Raw genomic sequence first — 27,062 nt, forward strand, 5'->3', positions numbered from 1 at the left:
GCAAGGAGGGGAGAGGGAGAAAGAGGTGAGTACCACAGAACTGTTGTTATGCAACGTGTTAACAGCTGCTTTGTGTAAAGGGTTCCATAGTTCAACTGATTTGGGAAACAGTGGAATAAAAACAAGTTGCTCAAATCCAGCAATGTATAAAAAGAATTATACACCACAACCAAGTGAGATTTATCCAAGGCATGCAAGGCTGATTCAACATTCAAAAATCAATTTATGTAATCCATCACATCCACACGGTAAAACAGAATAATCACAATGATTATATCAGTAGATACAGAAGAAGGATTTGACAAAATCCAACACCCATTCATGATAAAATCTCTCAGTAAACTAGAGATAGAGGGAACTTCCTCAACTTGATAAAGAATATCTACAAAAAAACCTGCAATTAACATCATATTGAGTGATAAGGAACGTGACGCTTTACCACTGAGATCAGGAGCAAGGCAAGGATGGTCCCGCTCACCACTGCTTTTCAAAACATTACTGAAAGTCCTGGCTATTACAATAAGACAACAAAGGGAAATAAAGGGCATACCGACTGAGAAGGAAGAAATGAAACTGCCCTTGCTCACTGATGACATGAACAACTACATAGCAAATGTCAACTCCTGGAACTAATAAATGATTACAGCAAGGCTGCAGTGCACGATGTTAATATACAAAAGTCAATCATTTTCCTACACACCAGCAAGGGGCAAGTGGAATCTGAAATTAAAAACATATTGCTATTTACATTAGCACTCAAAATATGAACTACTTAGACATAAATTTAACAAAATACAAGATCTATATGAAGGAAACTACAAAATTCTGATGAATGAAATCAAAAGACAACTAAATAAATGGAGAGATACTCCATGGGCACAGATAGGAAGACTCAATATGGTGAGAATGTCAGTTTTTCCTGACGTGAGCTATAGGTTCCATGCGATCCCAATCAAAATCCCAGCAAGTAATTTTGTGGCTACTGATAAACTGCTTAAGTTTATGCAGAGAAGCAAAAGACCCAGAATAATAATTCAATATTGAAGGAGCAAAACGAAGTTGTAGGACCAACGGTACCCAACTGCAATGCTTACTTTAAAGCCATAGCAATCAAGACCGTGTAGCTCCGGGCCAGGCGTGGCTCAGCGGTTAAGCGTCGACCTGGGATCCAGGCGATCAGGGTTCGATGCCCAGGTTGCGGGCTGCAACCAATCAATGACTCTCTCATCGTTGATGTTTCTATCCCTCTGCTCTCCTCTCTCTGAAACCAATAAAGATATATTTTTAAAAAATTAAAAACAGATAGTGTGGCATTGGCAAAAGAACAGACAGATCAATGGCACAGAACAGGGAGCTCAGCAATAGGCCTGCATTAATATAGTCAACTGCTCTTTGATAAAGGAGCAAAAGCAACACAGAGGTGCAATGACAACCTTTTCAGCAAATGGTGCTTGAACTACAGGACATCCACATGCAAAAAAAGAAAAAAAGTGAGCCTAGACACAGACCTTACACCCTTCACAAAACAAATGACAAAATGGATCACAGAACTAAGTGTAAAACACAAAACTATAAAAATCCTGTAAGATAACAGGAGAAAAGCTAGGCAACCTTGGGTTGGGCTATGGCTTTTTAGTTTCAACACAAAAGGCATGATCCATGAAAGAAATGCTAAGCTAGAATTCATTAAAATTTAAAAATTCTGCTCTGTGAAAGACAATATCAAGAGAATGAGAAGACAAGTCACAAACTGGGGGGGGGGAGGGTGAATATTTGCAAAAGACCCATCTACTAAAGAACCGTTATACAAAGAACTTGAAACTTAACAATAAAAACATAGGCAGCCAGCCCTGCCGAGTGGCTCAGTTGGCTAGAGCATCCTCCCATACACCGAAAGGATGCGGGTTCGATTCCTGGTCAGGGCACATACTTAGGCTGCAGGTTCGATCCCCAGTCGGGGTGCATAGGAAGGCAACCAATCGATGTTTATCTCTTTCACATTGTTGTTTCTCTCTCTCTCCCCTTTCCACTCTCTCTAAAAATCAATAAAAACGTACCCTCGGGGTAGGATTAGAAAAAAGTAGGCAACCTGATTAACAAATGGGCCAAAGAAGTTAACAGATAGTACCTCAGTAAAGAAGATACACAGATGACAAATAAGCATATGAAAAGATGTTCCACATCATCTGTCACCAGGAAAATGCAAATTAAACAACACTGAGATACCATTATACACCTACGAGAATGGCCAAAGTCCAGAACGCTGACAATACCAAATGCTGCAAGGCCGTGGGGCACCATGAACTCATTCACTGCAGTGGGAATGCGAAATGGTGCAGCCACTTCGGAAGACAGTGTGGCCGTCCTTACAAACTAAACACACTCTCACCGTATGAACAATCGTGTTCCTCGGTATTTACCCAAATGAATTGAAAACTTATGTCTACACAAAAACCTGCACACGTATATTTATAGTAGCTTTATTCTAATTGCCAAGACTTGGAAGCAACCAAGAAAACACTACACGCTGTATGGTTCCAACTATGTGACATTCTGGGGAAGGCAAAACTAAGGAGACAATGAAAGATCAGTAGCTGCCAGGTGTCGGTGGGAGAGATGAAGAGGTGGAGCATGGAGGTTGTTCAGGACAGTGAAAGTACTCTGGATTATATCATAATGCTGGATGTCATTATATATTTGTCAAACCCATAGAATGAGCAACACCAAAAATGAGCCATAATGTAAACTATGGAGTCTGGGTGGTTATGATGTGTCAATACAGGTTCATCCGCTGTAACAAATGCACCACTCTGGTGGGAGATGTCGGTAATGGGAGAGGCTATGCATGCGTAGGAGCAGGGGACTTTTATATTATAATGCATACTCTCAATTACACTATTTAATCAAAAAATAAACACTTAGAGTAATAGAATACAACAAGAACTAATTTGGGATATTTATAGAAGTCACCCAATAGAGCTGCTTTAAAAACAAAAAAACAGAGAGACAAAGAAATTTAGCCCAGGTTAATTACAAATATGTGTCATTGCAAAGGGGCTTTTTAAAAGACATTTTTAAAAGTCAAAGTAAAGGTTACACTGTGGAGATCACAACTGCACACCTAGAGAATGAATGAAAAACAAAATAACTCCCTAATGTTACATGAATGAATAACTGTGGCTTGGGATAAACGAATTCAAACACTGCCATGTCTGAAACAGAAATGAGCACCATGTACTATATGTCAAATTGTGTTAGAGGACTCAGAAAGGAGGCCTGGATGTTACAGATACAGGTGAAAAGTTTTAATAAAATCATTTCATAAACTGTGGGAGTGAAAATGCAGTATTTGTTGTTTAAATCATTTTATATAGTAGGCGATTTTGAATATATATGTATAACTACATGAATAAGCTAATTCATCTATGTCCCTATATATTAATATAACCATTTTATTTTCTTATCCACTGGATAGCTAGATCTCCAAAGGGCTCTGTGTCTCTGTCCTGGTACTGCTCAGAGCCTATTTTCCAAATGGAGAGCTGACCATCCTTGACTCAATGAGTTCCCTTTGCAGGCTGTAAGACAAATGTACTAATGTGTATAAGAAAATGTTGGACATAGAGACATACATTATCCTTTTTTCCAATGTCCCCAGTTGGTGAGTGAGATCCGATCCCTCAGTTAATGATTCAGTATTCAGAATATTGTTTTTCTTGGGTTTTGGATACCATATTGTGAGCTAGGAGCCATTTATCATATCATGGTCTCATTACTCTACAATATTCTCCCCACCCACTCCCTTCCCTCCCTCATACCCTCCTCTGGGCCCCATGCTTGGGGAGAAAGGCAAGTTATCAGCACCACATACTTATCAACCGCTCAGTGCATTAGGAAGGGCAGGAGAGAAATCTCTAATTAACCAAAGCATTCACTTTCCTTTTATGCACAGGATTTTAAGCACCACTTCAAACTATTATGCCAGAAACAGAACCCACAAGCCAGATATAAATATTAATACTTGTGTTAACAGTCTTTTATTTATTTACTTACTTATTTACTTACTTATTTTTGTTACTCTTCACCTGAGGCTATTTTTTTCCATTGATTTTTAGAGAGAGTGGAAGGAGGGCAGAAGAAAGAGGGAGAGAGAGAAACATTGATGTGAGAGAGACACATTGGTTGCCCCCCTCAAGCACCCCGATTGGGGACTGAATCCATGTGCAGGCCAATGCTTCAACCACTGAACCACACTGGCCAGGGCATGTTAACAGTCTTTTAAATAATATGACTGGTGCTCTCTCTACAGACTTACAAGTATGAAACAGTTTATTTCTTCATCAAACAAAATTCTTGGCTGTGACTTCATCAAGAATGGAATAAAGAAAAGGAGGCCTGTGCAGCCCCCTAGGACCTATCCGAGCTCATTTTGGGTACGATACCTCTTCCATTGTCCAAAAGGGGGTTTGGAGCTCCAACTATATTGAGCACTTTTTTTTCTTCTCATACAGATGTAGGCAACTGAGAATTGCATAAATGGTCTTGGCTGGCAGAAGGAAGCCCAGCATTTCTCATCCCTTTCTTCTCCCTGCCAGGCTTACACACCCCGCCAGAGAAGAAAGCACAGCTTCGCTGACCCTGTCAGGGACAAGTTGCCCTGGAACAAGTGAGCAAGCCAACCCTTGAGAATACTCAGGAAACGCAAACAGCGGAATCTCTTGGGTGTGTACACCCCGTAGGCAGGTTTCCTACACTGACACTCTCTGCTCTGGAGTTGCCAGACATAATTCCATCAATAGGCACGGCACTCCTAGCCCTAGTTGTGTCTATTTCTACCCCCTACTGCTCCAAACACCTCAATTCAGAAGACACATAATCATATCAAATAATCAAAAATTCTAAAATCTGTTCACACTGTGATTTTCAATAAGGTTACAGCTGGGAAGTGGGGGATAAGAGGGGCATGGCTTACACATAATGTAGTCCACAGATTGCAAACTCAGATTCCAAATGGGGTCAGGGAGGTAATGTAAATGAGTGAAGCAAGCTGTGTGTAAGGCAACAGGGAATAGTGAGGACTGTGGCAAACTGACTAAAAACAGTCTCTCTGATTCTAATGCAACATTCCCATTTCACAGATGAAGAAACTAAGCCCCAAAGAAATGAAGTACATTTTCAGGATGAAAATTCAGTTTAGCTCATTCTCCACCAAACAAGTTGCCTTTAGGCAAAAAGAGAAAATTATAATTTTTCCCACACAATAGTAGTTCACTTGTTTGGGGGTACATAAAAACTTTGTTTTAGGGTAGTAAAAATGCCACCCTCCGGCATACGTGCCCTCCCCTTTTACTCCACCCCATGAGCTGTGGCCAAGGCCGCAGTCGTTCTCGGAATGTCCTGTCTGGGGAGGATTCCCGGGATGTGATCTGTGGTCAGTGAGAAAGCCCTTTTGATCCCAGCCACAAGAATGCAGCTGAGCTCAGAATCGCTCTCTCCATAAATCAGAGCCCTCCCGGGAAGGCCGGGCGTGGCTCCCCGCGCAGGTGCCTGGCTGCTCCAGCAATCCTAAGGGGGCACTCCCTCACTTTGAAAGTCTTCTAGGAGCTGCCGGAGTCAACATGGTAAATCCATAAGAGTCTGCGTTCACATGCGAATTCTCGCCGACTTTCCGGGCATCTGTTTTGCTCATTCCCAGCAGCCAGGTGTGAGTGTCTGTCTGCCCTGCTTCTGTTTGCTATTTCATGTCTAACCTTCGGCTCCGAACTTGGCTCAGCTCGTGAACACGGGCCAAAGAGTTCTGTGCGTGTGCTGCTTTTTGTCCTAGGACGAAGGAGGGAGCAGCAATCCAGATAGCCGAGGAGGTCAGAGCACTGCTGTAGCCTCAGCTCCTGGGCCCAGCAAGCTGGCTGCAGACTGGCTGGTGATCTGGAATCTCCCTTCAGGGAGGCAGGCTCTTCCCTTTGCCAGCAGTAAGCTTCCCGCACAGACCAGCGTGAGGTCAGCCCGAGACACCTGCCAGGAGGACTGGGGCCCAGGGCCCATTCTGAAGGCTCAGACTCTCAGAGCACCGATGGGGTTTCTCCGTGATTCACGCCCTGTGATGCTTAAAAGTACACCTTCTCAGCTCTCACATCCAAGAAGATAAAACAATAGTAGCACTTACGGAATACTCAAGGGATGTCGAGGACCCTGACAAGTACGTTACAGAAATTGTTTCATTTAATTCTCACAACAGCCCTGTGAAGTGGGGTTCGGTAAGTGGGGGAGGTTCTGTGAGTGAAGGAAGCCCTGGTTACCACTATGACCACCTCCATCACACCGAGGTTTAGAATGGTTAGGTTAACCTGCGAGAGTTCACCACACTGACAACAGTGAAGCAAAACCTAGAATGTACTTATTTGGATTCCAGGGATCTGCAAAGCTGGAAACGCACATTTTCAGTGAAAAATAACACCTTGGAAATATGCCCGAGCCGTGATCACACAGAGAGGCAAAGGCTCTCTCCGGGACTGTGGACCCCAAGTCCATGTCCACCCCATGGACAAGCAGGGGGTGTGGGCAGCCTCCATGTGCCGGCGGCAGAGCGCACGCCAGCCTAGGACCAGCTTTAGAGACACAGAAACAAGCCTTGGAAAAGCCACAGCACCCACGCAGCACCCCACGCGGTGTGCACACCGAACCCGTGGCACCGGTAGAAACCCATCTGCTCCCGTCTGGTAAACAGGGCAAGTGCCTTCCAGGAGTTTCCTCGAGGCCGGCGCAGGTGTGGGCACCGGTGGCGGGTGAAAGTAGGCAGGAGCGGCGAGCAGGCCTGGCACAGCAGGGGGCTGCAGCCTGCCCGGGCCTTCCCCTCGTTGCTCCCCCGTCTTTCTCTTTCTCTCTCTCAGTCTTAGAAGTGACTCAGAGGAGCAGCTAAGGTGACTCGGAGAGAAGTCTTTTCAAGTTCTTAGGAAAACATGCGCCCGGCCAACGACAAGGTGCATTTCCTTGCAGCCCTGTTATTTCAAAGGCAGCTGTGTCTCCAGCACGGAGCCACCATCCTCACAAGGGGCCAGATCACACCCGGGCCACTTTCAGTGGAGAGAGGCTGCTTACAGCAAATGCAGGCAAGCTTTAAAATGTTGATTTGTTCTTCTGAGAAGCTGAATCACACCATGTGGACTGGCTGAATCTGAGACTCTTTATTTTAAATGGGACAAACACAGCTGTGGAGCAGGCCTGTGTGGCTGCTCCACATTAGAAGGCAGGACCGCCCTTCCTTCCCTCGCCCTTGCTCTTGCTCCCTGCCTCTGGCCACCCTACCACCTTTAGTGCCTCTTCCAGACAGAGTTAAGAGGAGGTGGCATTAAAATAATCATACACACTCTTTTCAGTGGCTAAGTAGAGATGACTCATGTGATGGAATTACTCAAAACTCTCCACATATTTCTTTTATAGTCACCCCATGAGTCTCTCCCTCCTCTCAAAATATTCCAGAAACCTATGAAAATAGAACATTTCCAACATCTCTATTAACAGGGAACATGAGGGCCTCCATGGGTCTCATCTTAATCTGTTTGGTCGGCTATAACAAAAGACCACAGACTGTATGGCTGTAAACAACACAAATTTATATCACAGCTCTGGAGGCTGAGACGTCAACACTCAAGGTGCTAGCAGATTTAATGTCTCGTGAGGACCCATTTCCTGGCCCATGGATGGTCATCTTTCTCTTTGTCCTTACGTGGTGGAAGGGACACAGGAGCTCTCTCAGATATCTTTTATAAGGGATTTAGCAAAACAAAAACACAAAAAAAACCCCTCATAGACAGACACAGGGAAATGGGGGTGGAGAGAGGCAGGAGAGGGTAAAGGGGAGATAAATGGTGATGGGAGAAGACTTGACTTTGGGTGGTGAACACAATACAATATACAGATGATGTTTATGGAATTGTACACCTGAAACCTATATAATTTTATTAACCAATGTCACTCCCAATAAACTCAATTTAAAAAAATAAGGGCACTAATCCCATTCATGAGGGCTCCACCCTCATGATCTAATCACTTCCCAATGGCCCCACCTCCAACTACCATCACCTTGGGGATTAGGTTTTAACATGTGGATTTTGAGGTGACACAAACATTCTGTCTATAGCAGGCCTCAGGACAGCTTTCTTCTTGCTCGCCGGAGATGCGGCTTCAAATAAATGGAAGGGGAGGAATTAGCTCTGCTGTGCTTCCTGCCCCATCCTTGCCCTCAGCCCAATCTCAAGTGACCACAGTTCCTTTTCTCAAGCCTTCTTCTTCCCTTTTTCCCTCCTCCCACAGTTGTGTGCCATCTGACAGGTTAATTCACACTTGTCACTAGGGTAAGAGTGGCTTAGTGGACATCTACACCAAAGTACTACATTCTGAAAGAGAAGGAAATTCTTACCTGAAAGAACATCCTCTAGTTGTTAACAGCCAGTACCTGTGGGAGAGGGGCCTCCTGGGTTCCGCAAACTCCCTCACAAACAGTAAGTGCCTGGGGGCGGGCCAGGGCCTGCGTGAGCAAGGCCTAATGGCTGGGGGCAGGGAAGGGGTCTGGGGATGGGAGAGCACACATCCAGCCCCCTGGGGAGTGGGGGGTGGGGGGAACAGCCAAGACTGCAGACAGTTATCTCCTTGTGAGAAAGCTGTCCCTGCTCTCAGAGCCTCCAACTATTCAAGAAAAGCCAGAAGTCTAGATTTGTATGTGAAATCACAGTATTTTTAGGTGGGTTACCCTAATTCAGCTGAAAAGCATAAAAAGAAGGCATACCAGGGCAAGCAACCCTCCTCAACCAGCTGGTACGGCTGCCAGCTTTCTCACCCTTTATCCAGTCGCGCAAACATTTGGGGTCTCCGGCACCCTGTCCAGCACCCCTAATCACTATGGTAGTGAGGAACAAGGGGATTGCATTCCCACTTTGTATTTCAGCCAGTGGAGTAGGATCACTGTCCCCAAAGGACAGCACAGTCTAGGCTTATTCAAAACACAAGCCTGTTCCTGCTGGGCTGGGGCCCGGGGCTTCTGCCTACACCTATGAGATGAAATACATCTGCTTCTTCCTGACTGTTCCTTCACCTCAAGCAGCCCACTACCCCGCCAACATTACGGTCAAGGCAACCCCAGCTCAAGGTCTGAGATTCTGCTGGGACTCACTGTCCTACCCATGTCTCATCTTCACCTTCTGTTCTGGGGGCAAATCTGACTTTGGAAACAAATTCTCTGACAGCTGCACTGCTCCAACATTCAAGCGGTTGGAAGGATTAAGCCTGTAAATGCTCAAGGCTATTTCCTCAATTCAAAACTCCTAATCACTGAAACACGTTCATACGAGGACCTCAGGATCAGTCTTAAAGTTCCAGAGTCTGAGAATGACCCATTTTTATCCCCAGGAAAGAGTTTTTCTCAGTGCTTTCTCACGGTTCTCAATGTGCCAAGTGGAAGCAAGCTGACTTTCATGACATATAAAAAAGCAAACATGCATAAAGGAAAATTTTTAATGCACTTCTTTAAATTTGGGTAAAATTTACCCCTAAGAATCCCAAATGACTACTAACTTCTGGCAAAATTTCCTGAATTCAGTTGTCTCAACTAGCTGGTCCCCAGATCTTTAGGTTGACCAATCTTAACATTCCCCAAAGCTATCATTTCTCTCTTTAAATGTAGCTACACCAGGCTAAATCAAACTGAAGAGAGACTCAGAAACCCTTAAATGCCTCAGAATGCATCTCCCAATCTTATTATGGAAAACACGGGCTACAAAAACAAGTTTGTTTAACTCTTCCATTCACAGGCTGAAAGCATAAACTGAAAACAAGCTATTGTGTTAATCTTCAGATTAGCCCTCTAGTCTGTCAATGTAATACTGATTAGTAAACAATGTCCATAATTAAACTGTTGTCAGAGACACAAATGCCCCACGAGCCTGAGCTAATGGGGCAGGATTCAACTCCTTTGCTGAGAAGGGCCAGGCACAATTCCAGGAATGTTAATGCTGCCGAGTGCCCAGGATGCTCTCGGCGCTGGGAGGACCTCTGAGCTGAGTAATTAAGTCTCAGCAGCCTGCTAGAGAATGTGTCCCGATGCTATTTGTTTGTGGAGGACATGTGCTTAGGTGCAAGGATTTGGAAATGCCTGAGACCACACTGAGCACGTTGGGCATCAAAGTCCCCCAAGCCCTCTGCTGAGGCCCGTGACATGAATGTGCATGACAAGGGGGCAAGGGGGCCATCATCTCCTCATTGTCCCAGAGACCTTTTAGTCTGGGGGGAGCCTACATGTCTTGGTATTTGCGTAGTTAATTGCACTGAAATCCCCGGCGCAGGCTTCCCTTGAAGTCCGGCTGCATGTTCACTGGGGCTCAATAGATCTGTTAGACGATACTTGCTTTTTGCTCTGGGAGACAGATGCTCCTCCACAAAATACCATCACACTGAATTATTTTGTCTAGAAACCAGAGAATCGCATCTATTTTTTTCTTCTAGAGAGTATTCCCACTAGGAACATTTCACTTTCCCTTCCGTTTTTCTTGGATTCCCTCAAAAATTCCAGTATGTGGCCCAAGGAGTATCACATCAGGGGAGCCTTTCAAACCAAGGACTCCTGCACAGGACGGTTTCCACCGTACGTCCTGCCATGGTCATGGCCCACTCTCACCAGTCGGCAGCCCCTTCACAGCTGGCCCAGGGCTGCCTACATCCCTCAGTTACTCCTGGGCTCCAAGGAGGTTCCAGAGCCTGCCTCCTGGGGCACAGGGACATCACTGAGAGGGGGTTCTTGCACTGTGATGAGGATTGGAAGAGATAAAAGAGGAGGGAAAGGGCACTACACACCTGATGTCAACATTTCACTGCAGCCTTGAAAATGTCATCAGGAGGTCAAGCTCCCTGGGGGGACAAGATTATGACACTTATCTATTCCCAGTGATCAAAGGAAAACCAATTCCTGTCACAAAACTTAGAGGAGGGCAGGAAAAAAATGCAGGACTTGGCTGGCGCAACTTAGCTCTGTCCACTCATTTATTCATTCGGAAATGTTGATGCAAGTCCAGTATGAGCCGGGCCCTGGGGATGCAGAAATGAACAAACAGAAACAAACAATCCCTTCACTCATAGAATTTATTGCCCACTGGGGAAGACAATGTTACCCAGATCACTGCACACTGAATTATGACAAGTGCTCTGTGCAACAAACAGCAGCAGCAAAACCCAATGCTAAGCAAGTCACTTAAGCAGGCTGGGTGTCCTTTCCATCTGTGAGATGCCAAGTGCTAACAGGAGGTACCTGTAGGTGGTAGGATAATATTGTGTTTTATTTTATTACTGTCTCTATGTATTTTTCCTTGGAAGTTAGATAATTTAATAATTCAGACCATAGGTTTAGAGGCAAACCAGCTATCTGAGCTTGAGCAATTGACTTCAGCTCTTAGAGCCTCCGTTTCCATACTCTCAAGCATGGGTAATGGCAGTCCCATCCTCACTGGCTGGCTGTCAGGATGAAATAGGATGAATGCCCAGAGTGGGTGCATTTTATAGAGTAGATACCCTGAGAATATGTCATGTCTACAGGAATGAAAACATGTCAAGCTACTAATGGGTTTTTAAATGAAGAGATTGGTCCAGGGAATCTCTACCGCCCAGGCACCTGTGGGTACCAGGATGCCAACATTGCAAGTACAGTCGTTCTTCCTGGTGTTCTCCAGGTCTCCTGTTGAGGACAACATTGGATTCTACTCCATCCTCTGATGTTTCTCTTCACAACTCTTCTGTGATGGTTTCTATGCCCGCAGCGTCTGTCTCCAAAGTACATGTGGGGAAGGGAGGGAGTTTGGTTTTCAGAGATTGGGGCTGAGGAGAGAAGAGCTGTTTCTTCTGCTTCCCGCCGCCCAAACTCAAGCCCTACCTAAGCCTACGGCTTAATCATAACGACAAATATCACCATTGCTCACAAAATGATCCGGCCCTTTTGAAAGTGCAGCCCCAGAGCTTGACTTGCTGACCTCTCATGACAATGCATTCCACAGACTGCATGATGGCTTCCCAGCCTTTAAAATACGGTTAAGTAAATAAATAACTTACCAGCCCCAAATTCCTACACACCCCATTTCTTCCAACTTGAGTAAGGGCGACCTCTGGCCAAACTCAATGAGAAGAAAGAGCGACCCAGTCATACTCCTTTTCACATAAATATCAGGAGCTAGTCACCAAAATGCATCCCAGACGCTGTGCTGGAAAAGACATCTGCCTGCGGCTCTGTGGGCCCTTGGCTGTCCTCTCCCTCCTTCTGGAAGCAGGAATGTCCCGGAAAGATGGGGTAAAAGCTATAAGGCCTCTGATTTAGAGCTAACTGGGAGCTGGAAATGTAACTTAAATTTTAAATAATAATGTAAAATACTCTACTGTCATTTTATTCCACTTCAGACTTGCATGACCAACCATCCTGATTGCTCCAGGTCTACAAAGTACAGTACTTTCAGTGCTGAAATTGAGACAATTCTGGGAAGACACTGCTAGAAGAGATCAGTAGCTCACCAGAATGGGATCCATCCACCATAGGGTTAACAGTTCCATGCAGAAGTGGCCTTAACATAGCAGCCAATGAGCAGAGTGCCAGGGTAGAAGGGCAGATCCATAGGGGACAAGCAATGACAGTGAGATGGGGTTGGGTTCTAGGGATCTAGGAGCCCGTCTTGTGAACACAACCCATCTAAGATGACGTTTCTCTTACCATTGGCCAAGAGTGCTTTCTGTATTTGAAAAGTATTTTTATAGCACCAGAATGGCCCTGATGAACATCTCACTCTACCAGTTTAAGACAAAGGATTTTCTTCCCAAGCCCTTTGCCCCACACCCATCTACATAGCACAATTCTGAAAGTGATGGTTCTGAACCCTGCCTTCTCTCCTCACCCTAAGCGCAGACACTGTCTCTTTGGTGTCTTTACCCCTCAGTTTTAGGCAACCAGCATTCTGAATTGTGAGAATATCATCAAAATCTGGAAAGGCTTAATCATTCTTTGAATCCACGAGTGTGACTTGAAGCCAAAGTGCCACCTCTCTCCGGTGTACCTCCATCCTACTTCATTCTGCATCTCCAATTGCAGAGTGGCTCCTTCTCCCGATAGCATCAGAGAGCATATGGGAAAGCTGTCAGGGGTGTGCGGGGAGGAGCACACAGCTCTTCTTGCCTCCCTCCCTCCCCCATAGTACATGGAGTTGACAAGTAAATCTAAAACAAAATCACAATCAACTGGTGGGGGAAATGGGTACGACGTGTCCTCTTTTAAAATCTTATTAATCTGAATTATTTTTTCTTCTAGAATAACAATGATAAAAGAGTTTTTAAAAATTGTTCCCTGAGTCCAGGAGATCTCTCTTTTTTGGTAGTTCACCGAAAACATGGATTGCATTTTGCTCGGTGATGAAGGCCGCCAGCCCTTGCAGTTGGTCACTTTAGGAACTAACCCTTCATCCCTTCTGAGCATGGAGGTGTTCAAAGTCCCATTTCCACAGCCAGACACAGAGTGAAGAGCAGTTTGGAAACCCTCTCCCACTGTGGGACGCAGCCCAGCAAGAGCAGCTCTTCCTGGGTGTGGCTGGGAGGTCATTGCAGTGAAGGAGGTGGAACAGGATGGCAGAGGGGTTTGCAATTTTCTTCACATTTTTTAACTTTTCATTGAAGCATAATCTATGCATAGAGAAGCACACAAATCATAAATACATAGTTCCTTTTGTTCAAAAACTGAACACACTCATGCAACCAGCACCTAGATCAAGAAGCAAAATATTACCAGCACTTCACTACTCATCCAGAGATAAACAATTTTACCTGTTTTTGAAATGCATATAAATGCAGTCATTCAATATGGAGTCCTTTCTAGCTGGCTCCTTTCACTCAATATTATCTTTGTGAAATATTGCTGCATATAGCACTAGTTTGTTCATTCTCATTGCTGTATGATCTGCCTTTGAATGAATATATCACAATTTATTTTCCATCCTATTGTTGATGGCCATTTGGCTTTTTTCTAGCTTGAGGCAACTGCAAATGCTGCTGCTATGAAGTTTCTTATACGTGTCTTTTGGTGAACAATTATATATGCATTTCAGTTGAGTATATAAGCCTCAGGGTAAAACTGCAGTGCCAAGGGACATGCATGCAAATGTCCAACTTCAGCAGACAGTACCAAACAGTCTCAAAGCCTCAGCTCTTTCAGGGAGACCACAGTTGATCTTGGAATCACAGACTTAGAAGAAATTCTGGAAATCCAGAGAGCACATTTCCCGATTTCTGGCTGACGTGCTTTTCCCATCGACTTCACTGGGCACAAAGCTTCTACTTAATAAAGGAGATGTATCCCCTCCTTTTCATATCCCTTTCACTAGTAATAACTTGGTAAAAGCAGCATGGAATGACACCAGGGAAGGGCCCCTGACTTTTAACTTACAATCCCCCAACCCCTGGCTCCAAGCTGGCAAGCAAGGTAACAGTTTAGAGCACACTTTCTAAGTGCAAAGACCTGGGTTGGGTTCAGTCCCCTATTAGCAAGTCATTTAGCTTCTCTGAGCCTCAGTTTCCTTATCTGTAAATTGACAATTGTCATATAAAGGCACTTGTTCAGGGCTTGTCACAAAAAAAGATTATATTAGTACTTAGAGCTGCCATAACCAGTACCACAAACAACCAGGATTTATTCTTTCACAGTTCTAGGGACCAGAAGTCAGAAATCATGGTGTCATCAGAGTCTATCCCTTCTGGGAGCTGGCGGATAATCTGTTCCATGCCGCTCTCCTACCTCCCAGTGGCTGCTGACAAGCCTTGGCATTTCTTGGCTTGCAGCTACTTAACTTCAATCTCTGCCTGTGTCATCGCATGGTCTTCTTCCCTGTGTGTCTTTTTCTCATCTTAATCTACCTAATGTCATCTGCAAAGACCCTATTTCCAAATAAGGTCACATTCTGAGGGTCTAGGCTGACATGAACTTTGGGGAGACACTACTCAACCCTGTATGGGAGCATTCAATAAATAGTAACTATTAGTATCTACTACTTTTATTATCTTACTGACTGACTGATGGATGGGTGGATCTTTCATTCATTAATTCAACCAAGATTTATTGAGCGTCTACTATGTGCCAGGCATTTTAGGTGCTGGGGATACAGTCCCTGCTCCCATGAAAGTTACATGCTACGGGAAATAGGAGGGAGGTAAACAAATCTACAAATAACGGTGTCATTTGTCAGATGGTGATGATAAGAAGAAAAGGCAGGCAGGAACAGGGTATCTAAAGATTCTGATTCTGTTTCATCTACTCTATCCTGTATGGAAACCTCTGCTCTGGGACCTGTTGTTGTCGGTGTCGTTGTCTCAGCCCTTTTTTGTGTTCTTTGTGGAGGATGACATAAATTTTTCTATCTAAAAATGGAGAAAACCCACCCCAGAAAGCCTTTTCCATTACAGTGAACAAATTAATCATGATTATCCCATAAACTGGAGACTTGTATAACTGAGGAAATTGTTCCAAATGAAAGAATGGCTCACAGGGTAGGAGGTAAATCGAATTCCACAAGTGATAATAAGAGAGAGCAAAAAGAGGGCAGTTATGTATCAGGCTGCATGAATCATTTACTATAAATCCAGATGTTTGCAAAATGAAAAACAGGCCAAGTCCATGACCTCGTGAACTGATGGAAGAACTGGTTAAAATATGATGGGAGAATAAATATCACGGAATGTTGTTTTTTTAAGTCATGAAAAGGCCATTTACCTATCTATCACCTCAAAACATGTAGGAGATATAAAAATATTAAAATTTTTTATTCTGAACTGCCATCAACTACTTGAATTTTTTAGCAAAGTTTCTATTATTATAAATCAGTAGCACAGCATGAGTGGCTTGTTATATCATTGCTGAGAGAAACACACTTTGTTAACCTCGTTTCCAAGGAAATGAAACGCTTTTCAGACATGTCATTAACGCTCATAAAATCCCTGTGAGCCAAGCAGAGGGCAGATGTGATTTTTCAGAATGGTCACAGACCATCAATAGAAGGAAATCTCATTTAATTGTTTTGAGTATTTATTTGCTTATTTATACTTCAAGGAACCGATTTTTAAAAGGAGACCGAAGTAATCTGTATTATTAAAACACATATCAAACAACATAGAAGGAACCTAATGTTAAAAAAACATAAGTAAAGTATACATGGAATATCAACCTATCACAAATATGGAGAATTTACCCATCACAGGCAAGCAAAACACCAATAAAGAGAAAACTATCTGTCCTTGGGAACTCATGAAGCAGAGTCCTGAATGCCCAAGGCTCCTCCTAAGTTGGCGCTTACCCACAGTTCACTCCCACACTGGCACAGACCATGGCCCGAGCCCCAGTGTTCCACCTCAACTATATTCCACACTCTCCTGTATACTACACTCCCATTCATATTTCTAAATCCCCCATTCTCTGCATGTTCCCCGAAGGATTCACCTCGTTATTGGATGTTTAACCACTATTCTTATCTCCCTCCATCACTGCAGTTTACTGGGACATGACATCCCCGCCCACCACACGTTCTCACTTAGCACTGTGTGCTCCTTCACACTGTATCCACCTACTGTCCTTCGAACCTGCTTCCCCTGCTGATAGGCTTGCAAGAGTTCCCCTGCCTGCCAGGAAAGCAGCAGCAGCACCAGTCAGGCTTCGGGGGCTTTTTGCCTATGGTAAGCAGGCCGTGTGAAGCCTCTGAGCCCGGAAAGACAGGGCTGAATTCCACGGTGTGGTCACTCACAGAAGCGCTCTTTAAGTAAATATTTATTGAGTGGTGCTGGGTGGGAAATTACCTTGACACGATGGTAGCCTCCAAGTACACTGCCAGGCAAGCTCTCCCAGGGGTCACGGAATAAGGCTCTCAAACTACACTAGCATATTTGAACCGCAAGGTTCACTAAGTGAACTAAAAGCCCATAGCAAGAAGCGAGGGGAAAGATAGGGTGTAAGTTATCGCACGTCGGCCAGAGTGCAAGCAGGCAGGAGAAACCGCACGGCCTGCCTCTGGGCTCTGCTTTCCCCGCGGGGGGCAGTGCTGTGAGGACCGAGTTAGGGATGGGCACGAGGACACAGCAGGTGAAAGTTCCTGGGGTGAAGGGAACGTACTTGCTCCATCAGAACAATCCCATCTGGCCATGGCTGAAGTTTGGCAATTAGCCTATTGACCAGCCATGGATTATATTTGCATTTCTTGGGTAGAGGACACACAGGGCCAAAATGGGTGTGCCACGGGTATCCAAATTAAGACCTCATAAATATTCAGCACCTTGTGTGTATTTCATGCATCATAATTATTTAGTAACTACTTGGTCCTTCCATCCCTTCCTGTCTATGTTCCCACACATATGCCCTACTTAATTTATTTGTCCAACAGGTTACTCAATGCCTGTCCTTAGCACATCTTAATCAGTTTCATCCATTCTATGTATTTTCTATAGCAGAACTGAACATTCTCAAACAATATAGCAAAATGCACCTAGAAGCAATTACTGTGTTCCAGACTCTGGGGGCAGGAAGGCAATGCAGAGGGAGCGAGCCCTTGGGCACAGAGGCAACAAAGACACCCTGGAGGGGTTGCTATGTGAGGTCAGACTTCAGAGCTGAGTGGAACCTTGTCCTGGGGAAGCAGAGATTTGGGTCTCCCCAACAGAGGAGGAATGACTGAGCAAAGGCCCTGAGAAGTGACACCACGCGGTGCCTGCAGAAAACTAGAGCACCGCGTGCAAAGTGCAGAATAGGTATATGGAAGATGGGACTGGAGAGGAGGCAGGAGGCCAGCAGGAGGAAGCTCTGTATCAAGCTGGGGTTGGCCGCCATCTAGGAGGAAACGGGCAGCTTCCCATGAGGGCTGCGTGCTGACTCAGGGATCCCAGACGGGGCTGCGTGATGGGGACCCTGGGAATCAGACACCGCTACAGACGTGGTGAAACTACTGTGGCTGGGGCCAGGTGTGCAGGGGCTCAAGTCCCGGGAGGTGGAGGGGTGCAGCTCAGCCACAGCCCACGTCACCTCAGGCTCTCTGCTGCCACCGAGGTCTGTGGGGTTTGTCAGAACTGTCTCAAAGTAAATGAGCTGGATTCACCTCTTTCCCTTCTAGCAGCTGATGGATGATCTCACCCAGCGGTGGACAGTGTTCAGCACTGTGTCATCCTGCATTGCTATTCCTGTTTGGTTTCTTGGGGAACAGGGCCAACTCAGAGCTCAGTTTTTATTTCACAGAGAGGCCCCTTACTCTCCTCATTACAGATATGCAATCCTTCTTTCTGGACCCCTTTTCAACCAGAGCTCATTAGGTTGTATTTATATTTGTGATAAAGGGGTAAACATATCCCAATTTCTGTTAATATCCACTGATGGACTCTTAAGAAACTTACTAGTCTAATTCTTAATTCCCAACCTGTCACCTGGGGACAGAGGAAAACCTGTAGGAAAGAAACAGAATAAATAACTGTGCATTATAAGCTACATGATTCCCAGTTCTTCAAGCTTTAATGACAACGGCTGATCCATTCTCTTATTCATTCCCTCAACAAATATTCTTTGAGTCCCTAATGTGTGAGCAGCACATGTGTTTCACACAATGATTCACCATCAGGCCAGGTAGTACTCATGTGACACAGTTTCATTTAGTTAAATCAGAGATGGACTTACCCTAAATGATTAAGCTTAAGCCTGGAATAGGTACTTTCCAAGACCCTGGGAGGAGATTTAGCAAAGAGTTTACATAGTTGTATGTTTTATGAAATGTGCAAATATATAATATTTTAACTGCATTTGGCTTATGCCTATTATATACTTCCGTTTTGGCTTTCCTTAGCCATACTTCCCCTCGAGTTGGGTGGCTTTAGAGAGGTTTCAGGCATTTTGGGGACCTGGATTAAATTGGGGGGTACCCTTAATTTGTGTTTAGCATGATGTATGTATGTGGTTCACAGTCATTTCCCATGGATAGCTAAGTCAATGGTATGGGGCCAACAGTCATGTCATGATCTGAATGTATCCTACTGAACCCCATACCCCAAGTATGTGGAGAACAGAAGTAACAAGGTTTAAAATGTAAGGATCCAGCCCGGCCGGGCGTGGCTCAGCGGTTGAGCGTCAACCTGGGATCCAGGCAATCAGGGTTCAATTCCCGGTCAAGGCACATGCCCGGGTTGCGGGCTCCATCCCCAGTTGGGGGCGTGCAGGAGGCAGCCGATCAATGACTCTCTCATCATTGATGTTTCTATCTCTCTCTCTCTCTCTCCTTTCGTCTTTCTGAAATCAATAAAGATATATTTAAAAAAATAAAAAATAAAATAAAATGTGAGGATCCAGAAGCTAGCATAGAGAACATTTTTTCAGTCATTGGATATATAGAACTCAGTCCTTCAGTTGGGGAGGAGACATGGAAAGGCCCACAGATGAATCACTGCCCAGGTAGGCCAGGCTTACCCTGGGAGTGTAAGAAAATCAGGGCAATGTGGGCCTACTAAGTGAAAGAAAGGAAGGAGACATTACATGGAGAGGGGGTGGAGAGGGAAGGGAAAAGATGGCTTTGCTCACTGGGAGAATTTTACACTCTTTCTGAACTAAGTGGCACAGTGTAGCCTTGCTATATAGTCCTGAGATTCCACACAAGTCTTTGCTGTCCTGCTTCCTTGGCTCTGAAACCTGGAGAGAACAGTCTCCGACCTCAATTTCAGGGCAGTATTGTCTGAATGCCGCAGCTTACTTTTATGAGCAAGTCTCTGAAAGTGTATCTACAATTTTACCGACCAAGCACCCACCTCTGCCTGCCCCAGAGCATCTACCTCCCTACTCAGGATGCAGTAACACATGGTCCTCCCCACACAGTCCTCAGCCTGGAGCCCTCTCCATCCAAAGATAAACTGGGGGCACCAAATGGCAATACCAAGTTTCCAGGCCACTCTGGAAAGTTCAGTTCATCTGTGCTCCAGACACTCTGGGTTTCCAGAGCATTACTAGCCGACAGCTGCAGGCCTCCCGTGCTCATAGTGGGAAAATGTTATTTGTGCAGCCATGAAGTGTATGTTTCAGAGGTCTGAGGGAAACAGATATTCCAACAGACACTTTAGTAATACGTGGGAATTACAAACTCAGAGACTCAAGAAATAAAAAGCATCAGATCACCACAGTGTCTGTAGATTACTGTCCGAAATGATGATGATGATGCTTGATCTTCAGGGCCACTGTAATGCACAAAGCTGCTGCAGGCAGCTCTGTACACACAGATCACGTGTCATTTAGGCTGGGATGCTTTGGACAGAAAGCCTGACTCAACTAGCTTAAATAATAACGAATGAATTGTCTCACACAACAAGAAGTCGAAAATAGGGTGATTCTAGGGCTGGTAAATTCAGCAGCGTGATAATTTTTTCACTCCACCGTCCTGGATGTGTGGTGTGACCTTCTGGGTCATCTGCCCCTAGTGGGGCCAAGATGATACTGCAGTTTCAGATAATAAAGGAAGGAAGGTACTGTCCAGAAAGCAGAAAGGGTCTGCTTCCTCTAGCATCTGGCTTTTCTTAAAAGTCAGGTTTATGGATATATAAGTTACATACAGTAAAATTCACCATTTCTAAGTGCACAATTTGATGAGTTTGACAAGTGTATACAGTCATGTAGCAATCCAGGTGTAAGACATTTCCATCTTGCCAAAGAGTTCCCTCGTGTCCATTTGTACTCAGTCCCCTCCCTCAGCCTCAGCACCTGGCAACCACTAACCTGATTTCTGTCCCTATAAGTTGCCTGTGCAAGGATGTCATATAAATGGAATCATACAGTAGAATAGCCCTTTGTGTCTGGTGTCTCTCACTGCGCACAGTGCATGTGAGATCCACCCACGTGCTTGCACGTATCGGTAGTGATTTTTTCTGTTTTATTGCCGAGTGGTATTCCATTGTATAGACATACCGTAATTTGTTTATTCATTCACCAGTAAATGAACACCTGGGCTAGTTCCAGTTTTAGCCATTATGAATGAAGCTGCTGTAAACATTCACAGACAGGTCTTTGTGTGGATGTATGTTTTCATTTCCCTCGAGTAAATTCTTAGGAGTAGGATTGCTGAGTTGGAAGGTTTACACACATTGCTTTTTAAGAGCAAGAAAACTTTTCCCAGAAGTTTCTCCGTGTCTTATTGCTTATAATTGGATCACATGTCCCTGCCTAAACTTCTGGCAGAAGAAACAGAAAGAAAGGAATCAAAATCCACTCTTGTGGCTATGGGGAAAGGACACTCTCCCTTACTCATATAGCTTTGTATGGAAACAAAATCTAGGCTCTTCCAGCAGGAAAAGAGAGAGAAATAGGTTTAGATAGGCGACCAACAATGACCCACTCAGGAACTACCCTACCTCTGGACTTCTTATATTAGATAATTAACTCCTTATTTTGTAAGCCACTTGAATTAGATTTTTTTTTACCAAAAGCATCCTAAATGACCCATGTGTGACTGCCTGAAGCAGTTGACCAGTCAGTGGGGACTATCACGACTTGTCCTTCATAACCATAGGGTCCTGGACACATGCTGGTCAGTGGTCCATAAGGGGCTCACTGAGGTGCCCACTCTTGGTCTGTCTGAACCAATCACACTGTCTCTGGGAGAGTTTGAACTCAAGACAGAGGGGAAGAGACAGTAACCAGAAGAATGAGAGCAGAATCAGGAGACAGACACAGAGAAGGCAAGCAGGAAGCACAGAGAAGGAGGATCGTAGGAGCCTAAGCAACACACATGCATGCACATTTCCAAACCTCCAAGCGAGAGTGAGAGAGCGGTCTGCAGTAATGACAGAAGCAGCAGCAGAGATGAGCAGAACCATCTGTAGGCCCCAGGACTGGAGGCGATGGCCGTCACTCCTGGGGGAAGGAATGATGCCCTCCCCCACAGCTGCCATGTATCTGGAACTGTCCTCTGTTTTCACTGAGACCACTAGATGATTGCTACTCTCTCTGGTTTCCCCAAGGGTCCACACACAGAACCTGCCACCTGAGATGACCTGGGGTACCAGGATTAGCCCTGTCCTTTGCCCCCAGAGCTAGCTCACTTCACAATCCTCTAATCACAATGCGCCTAATGTGTTCCTGAAGGCCAAAATATACAATGAAAACTGGGTCACAAATTCGACAATAACTACCATCGGCAACCTAAGAAGGGCAGAGACCAATGCATATGACAGTACTGAGCAAATTCCCTCAGGGCTGACAGTGCTGGGCACCACATTAATCACCTCAGTGCGTTAACTCATTGAATCCTAAATACACTATGATGGTACTATTCTTTTTTCCATTGTACAGATTAGGAAACTGACACCTGTGCTAGAGTGACTTACTCAGCTTTCACAGAGCGGCAGGTAAGGCAGAAAAGCATCGCAGTCCCTCTGGAAGCTGAGTACACCTGGCTGATGAGGAACTCCAAAAGCAGGATCGTAGGAGCCCAAGCAACACACATGCATGCACATTTCCAAACCTCCAGCCCAAGGAAAACGTCCCCCACTTCAGAGTTCTGGCCCAAGCATTGAACTGGACCTCAGGCCAAGAGGAAGCAAGCCACTTAGACTCAAGAACTTGCTCTTCACGGCCTTGCAACTCAAAGTTTGGACTGCAGACCAGCAGCATTGGCATCAGCTGGATGCCTCTAGATGTGCAGGCTCTCGGCCCTGCCTGAGACAGAATCTGCAGTGTATTTTACAAGACCCCCATATGTACTAAAACAGAGGTGATACATATGTATACTTAAAAGTCTGTGATGCTTTGCTCGAAGGAGACCTGGAGTCTTTGGGACAAGGGATGGGAGCAGGGAAGAAAAGAGGGGTCAGATCCTCCCGTATTTTACCCTAGTACAAATATGACTGACTGGCCAGTGTATTTTCAGAGCTTGTATTTAATGTTAGACACTTCTGCAGTGTAGGGTTGATATTTTGACTGCCCATTTAACGAAAATATGAATTATTTTTTCCTTATGAATTTCTTTCCTGAATCTCCTATATGTGTCTCCTCTATTCTCCCTGGCTGTGTGTGTTTTTGTATGTGGAAAAAGCAGGGTTTAAATGTCAGAAGGAAGGGATCAGATTCCCTATCCTCTTGCCAACCCAGAGCACATTTACTAGTCTCTTCCCTCCATTAAACGTTAAATGATGTTTATGAAGCACCCACATGGGCCTGGAGCTTTTCTCGGTGCTCAGGGTTGCCAGGTGGCCAACATAATGGCATTACCCTTTATTTGAACCCTCTACTCTGGTGTTCTTGGAGGCTCTTCAGGAACACTGTGAACGGGCTCATATTTAAAGTGAGAACAAGGAAAGGGGACAGCCAGGAGACATGAGAGGTAGCCCTCGATTCTTAATCGGGTAAACCAGTGAGCTAGGACTGATCAGTTTCTTCCTACCTCAGTTCCCCCATCCGCCCTGTCCAACAGCTGTCCTCAGCTTCCCTGGCCAACCCCTACCCTGGCTGAACCCTGCCTGCTTCTTACTGTCCAAAGGAAAATTTGACAATCCGTCAAGTGCTGAAAAGGGTGTCAAAAACGACCAACTTCTCCTATTAAAATCTCACAGATGGAGTGACCAGACTCACCAACTTGATTCTGCAGATCATGTTGGTGGGTTCGTGTAAAAATGGGAAAGTACATTTTAAACCAGAGCTGGCTTGGAAAATCCAGATCATGTGGTCATGACAACTGCAAACCAGGCAGGTATAAAAATGGGCATTTTATCCTGACACATGAGGAAAGGAGACAGGCTTCTTTAAAGATGAATCCTTTCTTTTGTGTCCAAACCTGAGATCTTTCAACATCTTGTTCAGTGTAACAATTGCTCTGTAAACACAGGGTGGTGGTTATCTTCCTATCATCACCAGGAACCGGGATCTATAATACATTAAAGCAGACTGTTAAATTCTCCCCCTCTAACAGCGCCCACTCCAGGGAGAGCACACAGGGGCTCCTTCACAGGGGCCACCTCCAGGGAAGGCAGGAGGAGGGGGAGGGAGGGGAAGCTTGTGCACCACCAGACTCCTGCCTGCTCTCTCCTGGACCCTGCTGCTCCAGGTCAGGAGGATGCTTTCAGGCAGTAATGAGGAACCTGACTCCGCGTGGGAGAGACGCGCAGGTGTGAGTGGGAGGCTGCCGGGGCGAGCCGGGCTGAATGGGAACATGGGGAGAGGATTTCTGGGACGCAAGCAGAAGCTAAGGCTGTGCTTGAATGAGCACTAATAGGACAAATGCCTCTTCCTGAAGGAGGGTTGATGGGTCATCCAAGAGGCAATTTAGAGCTCTGAGCTGCACAACATTTGTGCTGCTGCCAGGGAAGGATGCTATGGGATGGAAGGCAGCCTTGTAGACCAAGAGAGTCAGAGCTCTCTGATGACCTGAAAAATCTACCAAGCCCATTGAAGCTAACTCCACTGCAGCTCAACCCCCATGAAAGCAAATGAATGGATAAGCCAAGGGCACAAATGCCTGCCACATAGTAGGCACTCAGTAAATAGTTACTGGATGAATGAATGGATGGGTGGATGAGCTTCAGAGACAATCATTTCGTCCAGGAACTGTATCCATTCATTCAATAGTTCATTGAGCACATGTATTTTGAGTATCCACTTAATGTCTTAAACTATATACTAGTGAACAAGACAGAAGGGGTCTGCCCTCTGGAGCTTCTAGTGGGGAGACACAGTCAAATAAATATGCAAGCAAATAGATAATAAGATCAGTTATAACCAATGGCAAGTGCTATAGACATACTGAAGTGTAGTATTTAAATAGACCAAGGCAGAGGTCAGCAAACTTTTTCCATAAAGGGCCAGAGAGAAAATATTTTAGGTTTGGTGGGCCAAACACTCTCAAACATTGCAATGGCTTGACTCCTCCATTGTAGCCTGAATGCAGCCATGGACAATATGTAAATAAATGAGCACAGCTGTGTTCAAATAAATTGTAATTTATGGGCATTGAAATTTTAATTTTATATAATTTTATGTGTCACAAAATAGTATTCTTCTCTTGCTTTTTTCAACCATTAAAAAATGTAAAAACCACCAGGCCAGAATGGCTCAGCGGATAAGCATCGACGTATGATCCAGGAGATCAAGGTTCAATTCCCAGTCAGGGCACATGCCTGGGTTGTGGGCTCGACCCCCAGTAGGGGGCGTGCAGGAGGCAGCCGATCAATGACTCTCTCACCATTGATGTTTCTATCTCTCTCTCCCTCTCCCTTCCTCTCTCTGAAATCAAGAAAGATATATATATATCTTTTAAAAATGTAAAAATCACTCTTAGCTCTCAGGCCATACAAAAGCAGGTTGATGGCCAGATGTGGCCTGCAGCGGGTGGTTTGTTGACCCTTGGAATAGAGTGACGGGGCAAGGAGAGAGGCTCTGCCAGGAAGGTGACATCTCAGCTGAGACTACAATGAGGACAGAGAACCAGCCATGCAAAGAGAGGAGGGAAGAACATTGCAGGAACAAGGAGGAGTGGTACACAGGCCTTAAAGATGGAAGGAACTGGATGTACTCAAGGAACCTAAAGAAGATCAAACAGGCGAACAGGCAACTGCTGAGCAAGTTGCATGAGCTGAGTGCGTTCATATGCATGTCCACAGTGCTATCCCCGCAGACGGTTGTTGAATAGTTGTGAGGGAAGATAGATCTCGAAACTTCTTTGTCCTCACTTGGTCGTGGTTTGGAGATGTAAGGATGAAGACAATGCCGGTCTCTGTGCTCATCACCAGGTACAAGGCTTCTTGTTGGGGAGGCGTACCTTGTGCACTTTGATTGACGGGCGTCCCTTTGGACAAAACAGATTCTGACTTTACTGGCTCTGATTTCTTTCCTGCAGATTTCTTCATCGTTCAAGATTAGTCATTCTTGGGTTTCAAGCAAAGCATCTCTCTGGAAAAATTATAAGGGATATAGCTCACAAAATGAGGTTTTGTTGGTTGGGTTTGTTTTAACACACAATGGCCACTTTGGGGTTTACAACTTCTTGAGTGTTACGGATTGTTTGACTCCTGGATTCTAACCAACATCGATCAGCCTGGTTTCACAAAAGTGTTTTGACATAATCTCATTAAATCCAAATTATCAGACGCCTTCTGGAATTCTGTATTCAAAGGGAAAATAGACAACTCCATCCATCAAGCACACACCAGGACAATATGGCTACCATCAAAAGCTGGGTGAAGCAGGTTTTTGGAGACCCCTCCTGTACCTTCTCCATCCCCTCTAGTTAGGGGAGAGCAAGAGGGGGCGGTGGAGGGAAACAGCCAGGCCCAGGTGAAAGGAACTTGTCTCTGCAGCCTTACTGCCCTGATTCTTTGGCTTCTGGCCTCTGCAGCCTTTTGACTTGAGTCAGTTCCTGTTGCTGTGGAAGCTCCCCAAGTCCATATATTACCTTTCATATGTGGATTTTTACTTTTTCAATTAACATTTTCTTGCACAGAATTAAGGCACAGAATGGCATCTTGACTCTTCATATCCCCAATTGGGGGGCAAAGCAACTCAGCAGTTTTCAAGTCCTGGCAGCATCAAAAGAGCATCTGCAATCAATTACCACCTTTTTTTCCCCTGTTTCTCACCATCGTTTGCTTAAAAATGGCTAACTTATTTTTTTCCTTCATATCCTTGTAAAAACATGTGCACACACCAACACACACATGTGCTCCCAGGCTGAAATCACAAGTGCCAAGCTCAGCCCGAGAGAACGTTTATGACTGGGTTATACATCCCCGAAAACAGGGGTTTATAATGGAAACACTGACAGGTCATTAACTATAACAGCAGAAACCGAGGCACAGAATTTTCACGTTGTCTCCATTTTGTTTGTGTCAGCAGGATTTGCAGGCCCAGACTCTGGTTGTGGCTCATGAGCAGAGCCTAAACGTGTGAGGCAAGTTTGAGGGCAAGAAGACAGCCCTGAGAAAATGACTCGGGACATGCCGAGTTCTCAGGCTCATGCCATGTTTGATTCAGTAATGATCACAGGAATCTCAGCATGGAGAAGACA

This window comes from Miniopterus schreibersii (assembly GCF_964146895.1).
Source record: "Miniopterus schreibersii genome assembly, chromosome: 1".
Lineage (NCBI taxonomy): Eukaryota > Metazoa > Chordata > Mammalia > Chiroptera > Miniopteridae > Miniopterus > Miniopterus schreibersii.